Below are 16,117 nucleotides of genomic sequence, written 5' to 3'. Positions count from 1 at the left end.
AGTGGTGAGGGTGAGTGGTGATTGGTAAGGGTGTGATTGGTGAGGATGAGTGGTGAGGGAGAGTGGTGAGGGAGAGTGGTGAGGGTGAATGGTGAGGGTGAGTGGTGAGGGTGAGTGTTGATGGTGAGTGGTGAGTGGTGAGGGTGTGATTGGTGAGGATGAGTGGTGAGGGAGAGTGGTGAGGGAGAGTGGTGAGGGTGAATGGTGAGGGTGAGTGGTGAGGGTGAGTGGCAAGTGGTGAGGGTGAGTGGTGATTGGTGAGGGTGTGATTGGTGAGGATGAGTGGTGAGGGAGAGTGGTGAGGGAGAGTGGTGAGGGTGAATGGTGAGGGTGAGTGGTGAGGGTGAGTGTTGAGGGTGAGTGGTGAGTGGTGATTGGTGAGGTTGTGATTGGTGAGGGAGAGTGGTGAGGGAGAATGGTTAGGGTGAATGGTGAGGGTGAGTGGTGAGTGGTGAGGGTGAGTGGCAAGTGGTGAGGGTGAGTGGTGATTGGTGAGGGTGTGATTGGTGAGGATGAGTGGTGAGGGAGAGTGGTGAGGGGGAGTGGTGAGGGTGAATGGTGAGGGTGAGTGGTGAGTGGTGAGGGTGAGTGTTGAGGGTGAGTGGTGAGTGGTGATTGGTCAGGGTGTGATTGGTGAGGATGAGTGGTGAGGGAGAGTGGTGAGGGAGAGTGGTGAGGGAGAGTGGTGAGGGTGAATGGTGAGGGTGAGTGGTGAGTGGTGAGGGTGAGTGGCAAGTGGTGAGGGTGAGTGGTGATTGGTAAGGGTGTGATTGGTGAGGATGAGTGGTGAGGGAGAGTGGTGAGGGAGAGTGGTGAGGGTGAATGGTGAGGGTGAGTGGTGAGGGTGAGTGTTGAGGGTGAGTGGTGAGTGGTGATTGGTGAGGGTGTGATTGGTGAGGATGAGTGGTGAGGGAGAGTGGTGAGGGAGAGTGGTGAGGGTGAATGGTGAGGGTGAGTGGTGAGTGGTGAGGGTGAGTGGCAAGTGGTGAGGGTGAGTGGTGATTGGTGAGGGTGTGATTGGTGACGATGAGTGGTGAGGGAGAGTGGTGAGGGAGAGTGGTGAGGGTGAATGGTGAGGGTGAGTGGTGAGTGGTGAGGGTGAGTGGCAAGTGGTGAGGGTGAGTGGTGATTGGTAAGGGTGTGATTGGTGAGGATGAGTGGTGAGGGAGAGTGGTGAGGGAGAGTGGTGAGGGTGAATGGTGAGGGTGAGTGGTGAGGGTGAGTGTTGATGGTGAGTGGTGAGGGTGTGATTGGTGAGGATGAGTGGTGAGGGAGAGTGGTGAGGGAGAGTGGTGAGGGTGAATGGTGAGGGTGAGTGGTGAGGGTGAGTGGCAAGTGGTGAGGGTGAGTGGTGATTGGTGAGGGTGTGATTGGTGAGGATGAGTGGTGAGGGAGAGTGGTGAGGGAGAGTGGTGAGGGTGAATGGTGAGGGTGAGTGGTGAGGGTGAGTGTTGAGGGTGAGTGGTGAGTGGTGATTGGTGAGGGTGTGATTGGTGAGGATGAGTGGTGAGGGAGAGTGGTGAGGGAGAATGGTGAGGGTGAATGGTGAGGGTGAGTGGTGAGTGGTGAGGGTGAGTGGCAAGTGGTGAGGGTGAGTGGTGATTGGTGAGGGTGTGATTGGTGAGGATGAGTGGTGAGGGAGAGTGGTGAGGGGGAGTGGTGAGGGTGAATGGTGAGGGTGAGTGGTGAGTGGTGAGGGTGAGTGTTGAGGGTGAGTGGTGAGTGGTGATTGGTCAGGGTGTGATTGGTGAGGATGAGTGGTAAGGGAGAGTGGTGAGGGAGAGTGGTGAGGGTGAATGGTGAGGGTGAGTGGTGAGGGTGAGTGTTGAGGGTGAGTGGTGATTGGTGAGGGTGTGATTGGTGAGGATGAGTGGTGAGGGAGAGTGGTGAGGGAGAGTGGTGAGGGTGAGTGGTGAGGGTGAGTGTTGAGGGTGAGTGTTGAGGGTGAGTGGTGAGTGGTGATTGGCGAGGGTGTGATTGGTGAGGATGAATGGTGAGGGAGAGTGGTGAGGGAGAGTGGTGAGGGTGAATGGTGAGGGGTGAGTGGTGAGGGTGAGTGTTGAGGGTGAGTGGTGAGTGGTGATTGGTGAGGGTGTGATTGGTGAGGATGAGTGGTGAGGGAGAGTGGTGAGGGTGAATGGTGAGGGTGAGTGGTGAGTGGTGAGGGCGAGTGTTGAGGGTGAGTGGTGATTGGTGAGGGTGTGATTGGTGAGGATGAGTGGTGAGGGAGAGTGGTGAGGGGGAGTGGTGAGGGTGAATGGTGAGGGTGAGTGGTGAGTGGTGAGGGTGAGTGTTGAGGGTGAGTGGTGAGTGGTGATTGGTCAGGGTGTGATTGGTGAGGATGAGTGGTAAGGGAGAGTGGTGAGGGAGAGTGGTGAGGGTGAATGGTGAGGGTGAGTGGTGAGGGTGAGTGTTGAGGGTGAGTGGTGATTGGTGAGGGTGTGATTGGTGAGGATGAGTGGTGAGGGAGAGTGGTGAGGGAGAGTGGTGAGGGTGAATGGTGAGGGTGAGTGGTGAGGGTGAGTGTTGAGGGTGAGTGGTGAGTGGTGATTGGCGAGGGTGTGATTGGTGAGGATGAATGGTGAGGGAGAGTGGTGAGGGAGAGTGGTGAGGGTGAATGGTGAGGGGTGAGTGGTGAGGGTGAGTGTTGAGGGTGAGTGGTGAGTGGTGATTGGTGAGGGTGTGATTGGTGAGGATGAGTGGTGAGGGAGAGTGGTGAGGGAGAGTGGTGAGGGTGAGTGTTGAGGGTGAGTGGTGATTGGTGAGGGTGTGATTGGTGAGGATGAGTGGTGAGGGAGAGTGGTGAGGGAGAGTGGTGAGGGTGATGGTGAGGGTGAGTGGTGAGGGTGAGTGGCAAGTGGTGAGGGTGAGTGGTGATTGGTGAGGGTGTGATTGGTGAGGATGAGTGGTGAGGGAGAGTGGTGAGGGAGAGTGGTGAGGGTGAATGGTGAGGGTGAGTGGTGAGTGGTGAGGGTGAGTGGCAAGTGGTGAGGGTGAGTGGTGATTGGTAAGGGTGTGATTGGTGAGGATGAGTGGTGAGGGAGAGTGGTGAGGGAGAGTGGTGAGGGTGAATGGTGAGGGTGAGTGGTGAGGGTGAGTGTTGAGGGTGAGTGGTGAGTGGTGATTGGTGAGGGTGTGATTGGTGAGGATGAGTGGTGAGGGAGAGTGGTGAGGGAGAGTGGTGAGGGTGAATGGTGAGGGTGAGTGGTGAGTGGTGAGGGTGAGTGGCAAGTGGTGAGGGTGAGTGGTGATTGGTGAGGGTGTGATTGGTGACGATGAGTGGTGAGGGAGAGTGGTGAGGGAGAGTGGTGAGGGTGAATGGTGAGGGTGAGTGGTGAGTGGTGAGGGTGAGTGGCAAGTGGTGAGGGTGAGTGGTGATTGGTAAGGGTGTGATTGGTGAGGATGAGTGGTGAGGGAGAGTGGTGAGGGAGAGTGGTGAGGGTGAATGGTGAGGGTGAGTGGTGAGGGTGAGTGTTGATGGTGAGTGGTGAGTGGTGAGGGTGTGATTGGTGAGGATGAGTGGTGAGGGAGAGTGGTGAGGGAGAGTGGTGAGGGTGAATGGTGAGGGTGAGTGGTGAGGGTGAGTGGCAAGTGGTGAGGGTGAGTGGTGATTGGTGAGGGTGTGATTGGTGAGGATGAGTGGTGAGGGAGAGTGGTGAGGGAGAGTGGTGAGGGTGAATGGTGAGGGTGAGTGGTGAGGGTGAGTGTTGAGGGTGAGTGGTGAGTGGTGATTGGTGAGGTTGTGATTGGTGAGGGAGAGTGGTGAGGGAGAATGGTTAGGGTGAATGGTGAGGGTGAGTGGTGAGTGGTGAGGGTGAGTGGCAAGTGGTGAGGGTGAGTGGTGATTGGTGAGGGTGTGATTGGTGAGGATGAGTGGTGAGGGAGAGTGGTGAGGGGGAGTGGTGAGGGTGAATGGTGAGGGTGAGTGGTGAGTGGTGAGGGTGAGTGTTGAGGGTGAGTGGTGAGTGGTGATTGGTCAGGGTGTGATTGGTGAGGATGAGTGGTGAGGGAGAGTGGTGAGGGAGAGTGGTGAGGGAGAGTGGTGAGGGTGAATGGTGAGGGTGAGTGGTGAGTGGTGAGGGTGAGTGGCAAGTGGTGAGGGTGAGTGGTGATTGGTAAGGGTGTGATTGGTGAGGATGAGTGGTGAGGGAGAGTGGTGAGGGAGAGTGGTGAGGGTGAATGGTGAGGGTGAGTGGTGAGGGTGAGTGTTGAGGGTGAGTGGTGAGTGGTGATTGGTGAGGGTGTGATTGGTGAGGATGAGTGATGAGGGAGAGTGGTGAGGGAGAGTGGTGAGGGTGAATGGTGAGGGTGAGTGGTGAGTGGTGAGGGTGAGTGGCAAGTGGTGAGGGTGAGTGGTGATTGGTGAGGGTGTGATTGGTGACGATGAGTGGTGAGGGAGAGTGGTGAGGGAGAGTGGTGAGGGTGAATGGTGAGGGTGAGTGGTGAGTGGTGAGGGTGAGTGGCAAGTGGTGAGGGTGAGTGGTGATTGGTAAGGGTGTGATTGGTGAGGATGAGTGGTGAGGGAGAGTGGTGAGGGAGAGTGGTGAGGGTGAATGGTGAGGGTGAGTGGTGAGGGTGAGTGTTGATGGTGAGTGGTGAGGGTGTGATTGGTGAGGATGAGTGGTGAGGGAGAGTGGTGAGGGAGAGTGGTGAGGGTGAATGGTGAGGGTGAGTGGTGAGGGTGAGTGGCAAGTGGTGAGGGTGAGTGGTGATTGGTGAGGGTGTGATTGGTGAGGATGAGTGGTGAGGGAGAGTGGTGAGGGAGAGTGGTGAGGGTGAATGGTGAGGGTGAGTGGTGAGGGTGAGTGTTGAGGGTGAGTGGTGAGTGGTGATTGGTGAGGGTGTGATTGGTGAGGATGAGTGGTGAGGGAGAGTGGTGAGGGAGAATGGTGAGGGTGAATGGTGAGGGTGAGTGGTGAGTGGTGAGGGTGAGTGGCAAGTGGTGAGGGTGAGTGGTGATTGGTGAGGGTGTGATTGGTGAGGATGAGTGGTGAGGGAGAGTGGTGAGGGGGAGTGGTGAGGGTGAATGGTGAGGGTGAGTGGTGAGTGGTGAGGGTGAGTGTTGAGGGTGAGTGGTGAGTGGTGATTGGTCAGGGTGTGATTGGTGAGGATGAGTGGTAAGGGAGAGTGGTGAGGGAGAGTGGTGAGGGTGAATGGTGAGGGTGAGTGGTGAGGGTGAGTGTTGAGGGTGAGTGGTGATTGGTGAGGGTGTGATTGGTGAGGATGAGTGGTGAGGGAGAGTGGTGAGGGAGAGTGGTGAGGGTGAGTGGTGAGGGTGAGTGTTGAGGGTGAGTGTTGAGGGTGAGTGGTGAGTGGTGATTGGCGAGGGTGTGATTGGTGAGGATGAATGGTGAGGGAGAGTGGTGAGGGAGAGTGGTGAGGGTGAATGGTGAGGGGTGAGTGGTGAGGGTGAGTGTTGAGGGTGAGTGGTGAGTGGTGATTGGTGAGGGTGTGATTGGTGAGGATGAGTGGTGAGGGAGAGTGGTGAGGGTGAATGGTGAGGGTGAGTGGTGAGTGGTGAGGGCGAGTGTTGAGGGTGAGTGGTGATTGGTGAGGGTGTGATTGGTGAGGATGAGTGGTGAGGGAGAGTGGTGAGGGAGAGTGGTGAGGGTGAATGGTGAGGGTGAGTGGTGAGGGTGAGTGTTGAGGGTGAGTGGTGATTGGTGAGGGTGTGATTGGTGAGGATGAGTGGTGAGGGAGAGTGGTGAGGGAGAGTGGTGAGTGGTGATTGGTGAGGGTCTGATTGGTGAGGATTAATGGTGAGGGAGAGTGGTGAGGGAGAGTGGTTAGGGTGAATGGTGAGGGTGAGTGGTGAGGGTGAGTGTTGAGGGTGAGTGGTGAGTGGTGATTGGTGAGGGTGTGATTGGTGAGGATGAGTGGTGAGGGAGAGTGGTGAGGGAGAGTGGTGAGGGTGAGTGTTGAGAGTGAGTGGTGAGTGGTGATTGGTGAGGGTGTGATTGGTGAGGATGAGTGGTGAGGGAGAGTGGTGAGGGAGAGTGGTGAGGGTGATGGTGAGGGTGAGTGGTGAGTGGTGAGGGTGAGTGGCAAGTGGTGAGGGTGAGTGGTGATTGGTGAGGGTGTGATTGGTGAGGATGAGTGGTGAGGGAGAGTGGTGAGGGAGAGTGGTGAGGGTGAATGGTGAGGGTGAGTGGTGAGTGGTGAGGGTGAGTGGCAAGTGGTGAGGGTGAGTGGTGATTGGTAAGGGTGTGATTGGTGAGGATGAGTGGTGAGGGAGAGTGGTGAGGGAGAGTGGTGAGGGTGAATGGTGAGGGTGAGTGGTGAGGGTGAGTGTTGATGGTGAGTGGTGAGTGGTGAGGGTGTGATTGGTGAGGATGAGTGGTGAGGGAGAGTGGTGAGGGAGAGTGGTGAGGGTGAATGGTGAGGGTGAGTGGTGAGGGTGAGTGGCAAGTGGTGAGGGTGAGTGGTGATTGGTGAGGGTGTGATTGGTGAGGATGAGTGGTGAGGGAGAGTGGTGAGGGAGAGTGGTGAGGGTGAATGGTGAGGGTGAGTGGTGAGGGTGAGTGTTGAGGGTGAGTGGTGAGTGGTGATTGGTGAGGTTGTGATTGGTGAGGGAGAGTGGTGAGGGAGAATGGTTAGGGTGAATGGTGAGGGTGAGTGGTGAGTGGTGAGGGTGAGTGGCAAGTGGTGAGGGTGAGTGGTGATTGGTGAGGGTGTGATTGGTGAGGATGAGTGGTGAGGGAGAGTGGTGAGGGGGAGTGGTGAGGGTGAATGGTGAGGGTGAGTGGTGAGTGGTGAGGGTGAGTGTTGAGGGTGAGTGGTGAGTGGTGATTGGTCAGGGTGTGATTGGTGAGGATGAGTGGTGAGGGAGAGTGGTGAGGGAGAGTGGTGAGGGAGAGTGGTGAGGGTGAATGGTGAGGGTGAGTGGTGAGTGGTGAGGGTGAGTGGCAAGTGGTGAGGTGAGTGGTGATTGGTAAGGGTGTGATTGGTGAGGATGAGTGGTGAGGGAGAGTGGTGAGGGAGAGTGGTGAGGGTGAATGGTGAGGGTGAGTGGTGAGGGTGAGTGTTGAGGGTGAGTGGTGAGTGGTGATTGGTGAGGGTGTGATTGGTGAGGATGAGTGATGAGGGAGAGTGGTGAGGGAGAGTGGTGAGGGTGAATGGTGAGGGTGAGTGGTGAGTGGTGAGGGTGAGTGGCAAGTGGTGAGGGTGAGTGGTGATTGGTGAGGGTGTGATTGGTGACGATGAGTGGTGAGGGAGAGTGGTGAGGGAGAGTGGTGAGGGTGAATGGTGAGGGTGAGTGGTGAGTGGTGAGGGTGAGTGGCAAGTGGTGAGGGTGAGTGGTGATTGGTAAGGGTGTGATTGGTGAGGATGAGTGGTGAGGGAGAGTGGTGAGGGAGAGTGGTGAGGGTGAATGGTGAGGGTGAGTGGTGAGGGTGAGTGTTGATGGTGAGTGTTGAGGGTGTGATTGGTGAGGATGAGTGGTGAGGGAGAGTGGTGAGGGAGAGTGGTGAGGGTGAATGGTGAGGGTGAGTGGTGAGGGTGAGTGGCAAGTGGTGAGGGTGAGTGGTGATTGGTGAGGGTGTGATTGGTGAGGATGAGTGGTGAGGGAGAGTGGTGAGGGAGAGTGGTGAGGGTGAATGGTGAGGGTGAGTGGTGAGGGTGAGTGTTGAGGGTGAGTGGTGAGTGGTGATTGGTGAGGGTGTGATTGGTGAGGATGAGTGGTGAGGGAGAGTGGTGAGGGAGAATGGTGAGGGTGAATGGTGAGGGTGAGTGGTGAGTGGTGAGGGTGAGTGGCAAGTGGTGAGGGTGAGTGGTGATTGGTGAGGGTGTGATTGGTGAGGATGAGTGGTGAGGGAGAGTGGTGAGGGGGAGTGGTGAGGGTGAATGGTGAGGGTGAGTGGTGAGTGGTGAGGGTGAGTGTTGAGGGTGAGTGGTGAGTGGTGATTGGTCAGGGTGTGATTGGTGAGGATGAGTGGTAAGGGAGAGTGGTGAGGGAGAGTGGTGAGGGTGAATGGTGAGGGTGAGTGGTGAGGGTGAGTGTTGAGGGTGAGTGGTGATTGGTGAGGGTGTGATTGGTGAGGATGAGTGGTGAGGGAGAGTGGTGAGGGAGAGTGGTGAGGGTGAGTGGTGAGGGTGAGTGTTGAGGGTGAGTGTTGAGGGTGAGTGGTGAGTGGTGATTGGCGAGGGTGTGATTGGTGAGGATGAATGGTGAGGGAGAGTGGTGAGGGAGAGTGGTGAGGGTGAATGGTGAGGGTGAGTGGTGAGGGTGAGTGTTGATGGTGAGTGTTGAGGGTGTGATTGGTGAGGATGAGTGGTGAGGGAGAGTGGTGAGGGAGAGTGGTGAGGGTGAATGGTGAGGGTGAGTGGTGAGGGTGAGTGGCAAGTGGTGAGGGTGAGTGGTGATTGGTGAGGGTGTGATTGGTGAGGATGAGTGGTGAGGGAGAGTGGTGAGGGAGAGTGGTGAGGGTGAATGGTGAGGGTGAGTGGTGAGGGTGAGTGTTGAGGGTGAGTGGTGAGTGGTGATTGGTGAGGGTGTGATTGGTGAGGATGAGTGGTGAGGGAGAGTGGTGAGGGAGAATGGTGAGGGTGAATGGTGAGGGTGAGTGGTGAGTGGTGAGGGTGAGTGGCAAGTGGTGAGGGTGAGTGGTGATTGGTGAGGGTGTGATTGGTGAGGATGAGTGGTGAGGGAGAGTGGTGAGGGGGAGTGGTGAGGGTGAATGGTGAGGGTGAGTGGTGAGTGGTGAGGGTGAGTGTTGAGGGTGAGTGGTGAGTGGTGATTGGTCAGGGTGTGATTGGTGAGGATGAGTGGTAAGGGAGAGTGGTGAGGGAGAGTGGTGAGGGTGAATGGTGAGGGTGAGTGGTGAGGGTGAGTGTTGAGGGTGAGTGGTGATTGGTGAGGGTGTGATTGGTGAGGATGAGTGGTGAGGGAGAGTGGTGAGGGAGAGTGGTGAGGGTGAGTGGTGAGGGTGAGTGTTGAGGGTGAGTGTTGAGGGTGAGTGGTGAGTGGTGATTGGCGAGGGTGTGATTGGTGAGGATGAATGGTGAGGGAGAGTGGTGAGGGAGAGTGGTGAGGGTGAATGGTGAGGGGTGAGTGGTGAGGGTGAGTGTTGAGGGTGAGTGGTGAGTGGTGATTGGTGAGGGTGTGATTGGTGAGGATGAGTGGTGAGGGAGAGTGGTGAGGGTGAATGGTGAGGGTGAGTGGTGAGTGGTGAGGGCGAGTGTTGAGGGTGAGTGGTGATTGGTGAGGGTGTGATTGGTGAGGATGAGTGGTGAGGGAGAGTGGTGAGGGAGAGTGGTGAGGGTGAATGGTGAGGGTGAGTGGTGAGGGTGAGTGTTGAGGGTGAGTGGTGATTGGTGAGGGTGTGATTGGTGAGGATGAGTGGTGAGGGAGAGTGGTGGGGGAGAGTGGTGAGTGGTGATTGGTGAGGGTCTGATTGGTGAGGATTAATGGTGAGGGAGAGTGGTGAGGAGAGTGGTTAGGGTGAATGGTGAGGGTGAGTGGTGAGGGTGAGTGTTGAGGGTGAGTGGTGAGTGGTGATTGGTGAGGGTGTGATTGGTGAGGATGAGTGGTGAGGGAGAGTGGTGAGGGAGAGTGGTGAGGGTGAGTGTTGAGAGTGAGTGGTGAGTGGTGATTGGTGAGGGTGTGATTGGTGAGGATGAGTGGTGAGGGAGAGTGGTGAGGGAGAGTGGTGAGGGTGATGGTGAGGGTGAGTGGTGAGTGGTGAGGGTGAGTGGCAAGTGGTGAGGGTGAGTGGTGATTGGTGAGGGTGTGATTGGTGAGGATGAGTGGTGAGGGAGAGTGGTGAGGGAGAGTGGTGAGGGGTGAATGGTGAGGGTGAGTGGTGAGTGGTGAGGGTGAGTGGCAAGTGGTGAGGGTGAGTGGTGATTGGTAAGGGTGTGATTGGTGAGGATGAGTGGTGAGGGAGAGTGGTGAGGGGGAGTGGTGAGGGTGAATGGTGAGGGTGAGTGGTGAGTGGTGAGGGTGAGTGTTGAGGGTGAGTGGTGAGTGGTGATTGGTCAGGGTGTGATTGGTGAGGATGAGTGGTAAGGGAGAGTGGTGAGGGAGAGTGGTGAGGGTGAATGGTGAGGGTGAGTGGTGAGGGTGAGTGTTGAGGGTGAGTGGTGATTGGTGAGGGTGTGATTGGTGAGGATGAGTGGTGAGGGAGAGTGGTGAGGGAGAGTGGTGAGGGTGAGTGGTGAGGGTGAGTGTTGAGGGTGAGTGTTGAGGGTGAGTGGTGAGTGGTGATTGGCGAGGGTGTGATTGGTGAGGATGAATGGTGAGGGAGAGTGGTGAGGGAGAGTGGTGAGGGTGAATGGTGAGGGGTGAGTGGTGAGGGTGAGTGTTGAGGGTGAGTGGTGAGTGGTGATTGGTGAGGGTGTGATTGGTGAGGATGAGTGGTGAGGGAGAGTGGTGAGGGTGAATGGTGAGGGTGAGTGGTGAGTGGTGAGGGCGAGTGTTGAGGGTGAGTGGTGATTGGTGAGGGTGTGATTGGTGAGGATGAGTGGTGAGGGAGAGTGGTGAGGGAGAGTGGTGAGGGTGAATGGTGAGGGTGAGTGGTGAGGGTGAGTGTTGAGGGTGAGTGGTGATTGGTGAGGGTGTGATTGGTGAGGATGAGTGGTGAGGGAGAGTGGTGAGGGAGAGTGGTGAGTGGTGATTGGTGAGGGTCTGATTGGTGAGGATTAATGGTGAGGGAGAGTGGTGAGGGAGAGTGGTTAGGGTGAATGGTGAGGGTGAGTGGTGAGGGTGAGTGTTGAGGGTGAGTGGTGAGTGGTGATTGGTGAGGGTGTGATTGGTGAGGATGAGTGGTGAGGGAGAGTGGTGAGGGAGAGTGGTGAGGGTGAGTGTTGAGAGTGAGTGGTGAGTGGTGATTGGTGAGGGTGTGATTGGTGAGGATGAGTGGTGAGGGAGAGTGGTGAGGGAGAGTGGTGAGGGTGATGGTGAGGGTGAGTGGTGAGTGGTGAGGGTGAGTGGCAAGTGGTGAGGGTGAGTGGTGATTGGTGAGGGTGTGATTGGTGAGGATGAGTGGTGAGGGAGAGTGGTGAGGGAGAGTGGTGAGGGTGAATGGTGAGGGTGAGTGGTGAGTGGTGAGGGTGAGTGGCAAGTGGTGAGGGTGAGTGGTGATTGGTAAGGGTGTGATTGGTGAGGATGAGTGGTGAGGGAGAGTGGTGAGGGAGAGTGGTGAGGGTGAATGGTGAGGGTGAGTGGTGAGGGTGAGTGTTGAGGGTGAGTGGTGAGTGGTGATTGGTGAGGGTGTGATTGGTGAGGATGAGTGGTGAGGGAGAGTGGTGAGGGAGAGTGGTGAGGGTGAATGGTGAGGGTGAGTGGTGAGGGTGAGTGGCAAGTGGTGAGGGTGAGTGGTGATTGGTGAGGGTGTGATTGGTGAGGATGAGTGGTGAGGGAGAGTGGTGAGGGAGAGTGGTGAGGGTGAATGGTGAGGGCGAGTGGTGAGGGTGAGTGTTGAGGGTGAGTGGTGAGTGGTGATTGGTGAGGGTGTGATTGGTGAGGATGAGTGGTGAGGGAGAGTGGTGAGGGAGAGTGGTGAGGGTGAATGGTGAGGGTGAGTGGTGAGGGTGAGTGGCAAGTGGTGAGGGTGAGTGGTGATTGGTGAGGGTGTGATTGGTGAGGATGAGTGGTGAGGGAGAGTGGTGAGGGAGAGTGGTGAGGGTGAATGGTGAGGGTGAGTGGTGAGTGGTGATTGGTGAGGGTGTGATTGGTGAGGATGAGTGGTGAGGGAGAGTGGTGAGGGAGAGTGGTGAGGGTGAATGGTGAGGGTGAGTGGTGAGGGTGAGTGTTGAGGGTGAGTGGTGAGTGGTGATTGGTGAGGGTGTGATTGGTGAGGATGATGAGGATGAGTGGTGAGGGAGAGTGGTGAGGGAGAGTGGTGAGGGTGAATGGTGAGGGTGAGTGGTGAGTGGTGAGGGTGAGTGGCAAGTGGTGAGGGTGAGTGGTGATTGGTGAGGGTGTGATTGGTGAGGATGAGTGGTGAGGGAGAGTGGTGAGGAAGAGTGGTGAGGGTGAATGGTGAGGGTGAGTGGTGAGTGGTGAGGGTGAGTGGCAAGTGGTGAGGGTGAGTGGTGATTGGTGAGGGTGTGATTGGTGAGGATGAGTGGTGAGGGAGAGTGGTGAGGGTGAATGGTGAGGGTGAGTGGTGAGTGGTGAGGGTGAGTGTTGAGGGTGAGTGGTGATTGGTGAGGGTGTGATTGGTGAGGATGAGTTGTGAGGGAGAGTGGTGAGGGAGAGTGGTGAGGGTGAATGGTGAGGGTGAATGGTGAGGGTGAGTGGTGAGTGGTGAGGGTGAGTGGCAAGTGGTGAGGGTGAGTGGTGATTGGTGAGGGTGTGATTGGTGAGGATGAGTGGTGAGGGAGAGTGGTGAGGGAGAGTGGTGAGGGTGAATGGTGAGGGTGAGTGGTGAGGGTGATTGTTGAGGGTGAGTGGTGAGTGGTGATTGGTGAGGGTGTGATTGGTGAGGATGAGTGGTGAGGGAGAGTGGTGAGGGAGAGTGGTGAGGGTGAATGGTGAGGGTGAGTGGTGAGTGGTGAGGGTGAGTGTTGAGGGTGAGTGGTGAGTGGTGATTGGTGAGGGTGTGATTGGTGAGGATGAGTGGTGAGGAAGAGTGGTGAGGGAGAGTGGTGAGGGTGAATGGTGAGGGTGAGTGGTGAGTGGTGAGGGTGAGTGGCAAGTGGTGAGGGTGAGTGGTGATTGGTGAGGGTGTGATTGGTGAGGATGAGTGGTGAGGGAGAGTGGTGAGGGAGAGTGGTGAGGGTGAATGGTGAGGGTGAGTGGTGAGTGGTGAGGGTGAGTGGTGAGTGGTGAGTGGTGATTGGTGAGGGTGTGATTGGTGAGGATGAGTGGTGAGGGAGAGTGGTGAGGGAGAGTGGTGAGGGTGAATGGTGAGGGTGAGTGGTGAGTGGTGAGGGTGAGTGTTGAGGGTGAGTGGTGAGTGGTGATTGGTGAGGGTGTGATTGGTGAGGATGAGTGGTGAGGGAGAGTGGTGAGGGAGAGTGGTGAGGGTGAATGGTGAGGGCGAGTGGTGAGGGTGAGTGTTGAGGGTGAGTGGTGAGTGGTGATTGGTGAGGGTGTGATTGGTGAGGATGAGTGGTGAGGGAGAGTGGTGAGGGAGAGTGGTGAGGGTGAGTGGTGAGTGGTGAGGGTGAGTGGCAAGTGGTGAGGGTGAGTGGTGATTGGTGAGGGTGTGATTGGTGAGGATGAGTGGTGAGGGAGAGTGGTGAGGGAGAGTGGTGAGGGTGAATGGTGAGGGTGAGTGGTGAGTGGTGATTGGTGAGGGTGTGATTGGTGAGGATGAGTGGTGAGGGAGAGTGGTGAGGGAGAGTGGTGAGGGTGAATGGTGAGGGTGAGTGGTGAGTGGTGAGGGTGAGTGTTGAGGGTGAGTGGTGATTGGTGAGGGTGTGATTGGTGAGGATGATGAGGATGAGTGGTGAGGGAGAGTGGTGAGGGAGAGTGGTGAGGGTGAATGGTGAGGGTGAGTGGTGAGGGTGAGTGGCAAGTGGTGAGGGTGAGTGGTGATTGGTGAGGGTGTGATTGGTGAGGATGAGTGGTGAGGGAGAGTGGTGAGGGAGAGTGGTGAGGGTGAATGGTGAGGGTGAGTGTTGAGGGTGAGTGGTGAATGGTGATTGGTGAGGGTGTGATTGGTGAGGATGAGTGGTGAGGGAGAGTGGTGAGGGAGAGTGGTGAGGGTGAATGGTGAGGGTGAGTGGTGAGTGGTGAGGGTGAGTGGCAAGTGGTGAGGGTGAGTGGTGATTGGTGAGGATGTGATTGGTGAGGATGAGTGGTGAGGGAGAGTGGTGGGGGAGAGTGGTGGGGGAGAGTGGTGAGGGTGAATGGTGAGGGTGAGTGGTGAGGGTGAGTGTTGAGGGTGAGTGGTGAGTGGTGATTGGTGAGGGTGTGATTGGTGAGGATGAGTGGTGAGGGAGAGTGGTGAGGGAGAGTGGTGAGGGTGAATGGTGAGGGTGAGTGGTGAGTGGTGAGGGTGAGTGGCAAGTGGTGAGGGTGAGTGGTGATTGGTGAGGGTGTGATTGGTGAGGATGAGTGGTGAGGGAGAGTGGTGAGTGGTGATTGGTGAGGGTGTGATTGGTGAGGATGAGTGGTGAGGGAGAGTGGTGAGGGAGAGTGGTGAGGGTGAATGGTGAGGGTGAGTGGTGAGTGGTGAGGGTGAGTGTTGAGGGTGAGTGGTGAGTGGTGATTGGTGAGGGTGTGATTGGTGAGGATGAGTGGTGAGGGAGAGTGGTGAGGGAGAGTGGTGAGGGTGAATGGTGAGGGTGAGTGGTGAGTGGTGAGGGTGAGTGGCAAGTGGTGAGGGTGAGTGGTGATTGGTGAGGGTGTGATTGGTGAGGATGAGTGGTGAGGGAGAGTGGTGAGGGTGAATGGTGAGGGTGAGTGGTGAGGGTGAGTGGCAAGTGGTGAGGGTGAGTGGTGATTGGTAAGGGTGTGATTGGTGAGGATGAGTGGTGAGGGAGAGTGGTGAGGGAGAGTGGTGAGGGTGAATGGTGAGGGTGAGTGGTGAGGGTGAGTGTTGAGGGTGCGTGGTGAGTGGTGATTGGTGAGGGTGTGATTGGTGAGGATGAATGGTGAGGGAGAGTGGTGAGGGAGAGTGGTGAGGGTGAATGGTGAGGGTGAGTGGTGAGTGGTGAGGGTGAGTGGCAAGTGGTGAGGGTGAGTGGTGATTGGTGAGGGTGTGATTGGTGAGGATGAGTGGTGAGGGCGAGTGTTGAGGGAGAGTGGTGAGGGTGAATGGTGAGGGTGAGTGGTGAGTGGTGAGGGTGAGTGTTGAGGGTGAGTGGTGATTGGTGAGGGTGTGATTGGTGAGGATGAGTGGTGAGGGAGAGTGGTGAGGGAGAGTGGTGAGGGTGAATGGTGAGGGCGAGTGGTGAGGGTGAGTGTTGAGGGTGAGTGGTGAGTGGTGATTGGTGAGGGTGTGATTGGTGAGGATGAGTGGTGAGGGAGAGTGGTGAGGGAGAGTGGTGAGGGTGAATGGTGAGGGTGAGTGGTGAGGGTGAGTGGCAAGTGGTGAGGGTGAGTGGTGATTGGTGAGGGTGTGATTGGTGAGGATGAGTGGTGAGGGAGAGTGGTGAGGGAGAGTGGTGAGGGTGAATGGTGAGGGTGAGTGGTGAGTGGTGATTGGTGAGGGTGTGATTGGTGAGGATGAGTGGTGAGGGAGAGTGGTGAGGGAGAGTGGTGAGGGTGAATGGTGAGGGTGAGTGGTGAGTGGTGAGGGTGAGTGTTGAGGGTGAGTGGTGATTGGTGAGGGTGTGATTGCTGAGGATGATGAGGATGAGTGGTGAGGGAGAGTGGTGAGGGAGAGTGGTGAGGGTGAATGGTGAGGGTGAGTGGTGAGTAGTGAGGGTGAGTGGCAAGTGGTGAGGGTGAGTGGTGATTGGTGAGGGTGTGATTGGTGAGGATGAGTGGTGAGGGAGAGTGGTGAGGGAGAGTGGTGAGGGTGAATGGTGAGGGTGAGTGGTGAGTGGTGAGGGTGAGTGGCAAGTGGTGAGGGTGAGTGGTGATTGGTAAGGGTGTGATTGGTGAGGATGAGTGGTGAGGGAGAGTGGTGAGGGAGAGTGGTGAGGGTGAATGGTGAGGGTGAGTGGTGAGTGGTGAGGGTGAGTGTTGAGGGTGAGTGGTGAATGGTGATTGGTGAGGGTGTGATTGGTGAGGATGAGTGGTGAGGGAGAGTGGTGAGGGAGAGTGGTGAGGGTGAATGGTGAGGGTGAGTGGTGAGTGGTGAGGGTGAGTGGCAAGTGGTGAGGGTGAGTGGTGATTGGTGAGGATGTGATTGGTGAGGATGAGTGGTGAGGGAGAGTGGTGGGGGAGAGTGGTGAGGGTGAATGGTGAGGGTGAGTGGTGAGGGTGAGTGTTGAGGGTGAGTGGTGAGTGGTGATTGGTGAGGGTGTGATTGGTGAGGATGAGTGGTGAGGGAGAGTGGTGAGGGAGAGTGGTGAGGGTGAATGGTGAGGGTGAGTGGTGAGTGGTGAGGGTGAGTGGCAAGTGGTGAGGGTGAGTGGTGATTGGTGAGGGTGTGATTGGTGAGGATGAGTGGTGAGGGAGAGTGGTGAGTGGTGATTGGTGAGGGTGTGATTGGTGAGGATGAGTGGTGAGGGAGAGTGGTGAGGGAGAGTGGTGAGGGTGAATGGTGAGGGTGAGTGG

This window comes from Lampetra fluviatilis, chromosome 78 (assembly GCF_964198595.1).
Source record: "Lampetra fluviatilis chromosome 78, kcLamFluv1.1, whole genome shotgun sequence".
NCBI classification, from domain to species: Eukaryota; Metazoa; Chordata; class Hyperoartia; order Petromyzontiformes; family Petromyzontidae; genus Lampetra; species Lampetra fluviatilis.
Note: the sequence above shows the minus strand (reverse complement) of the source record.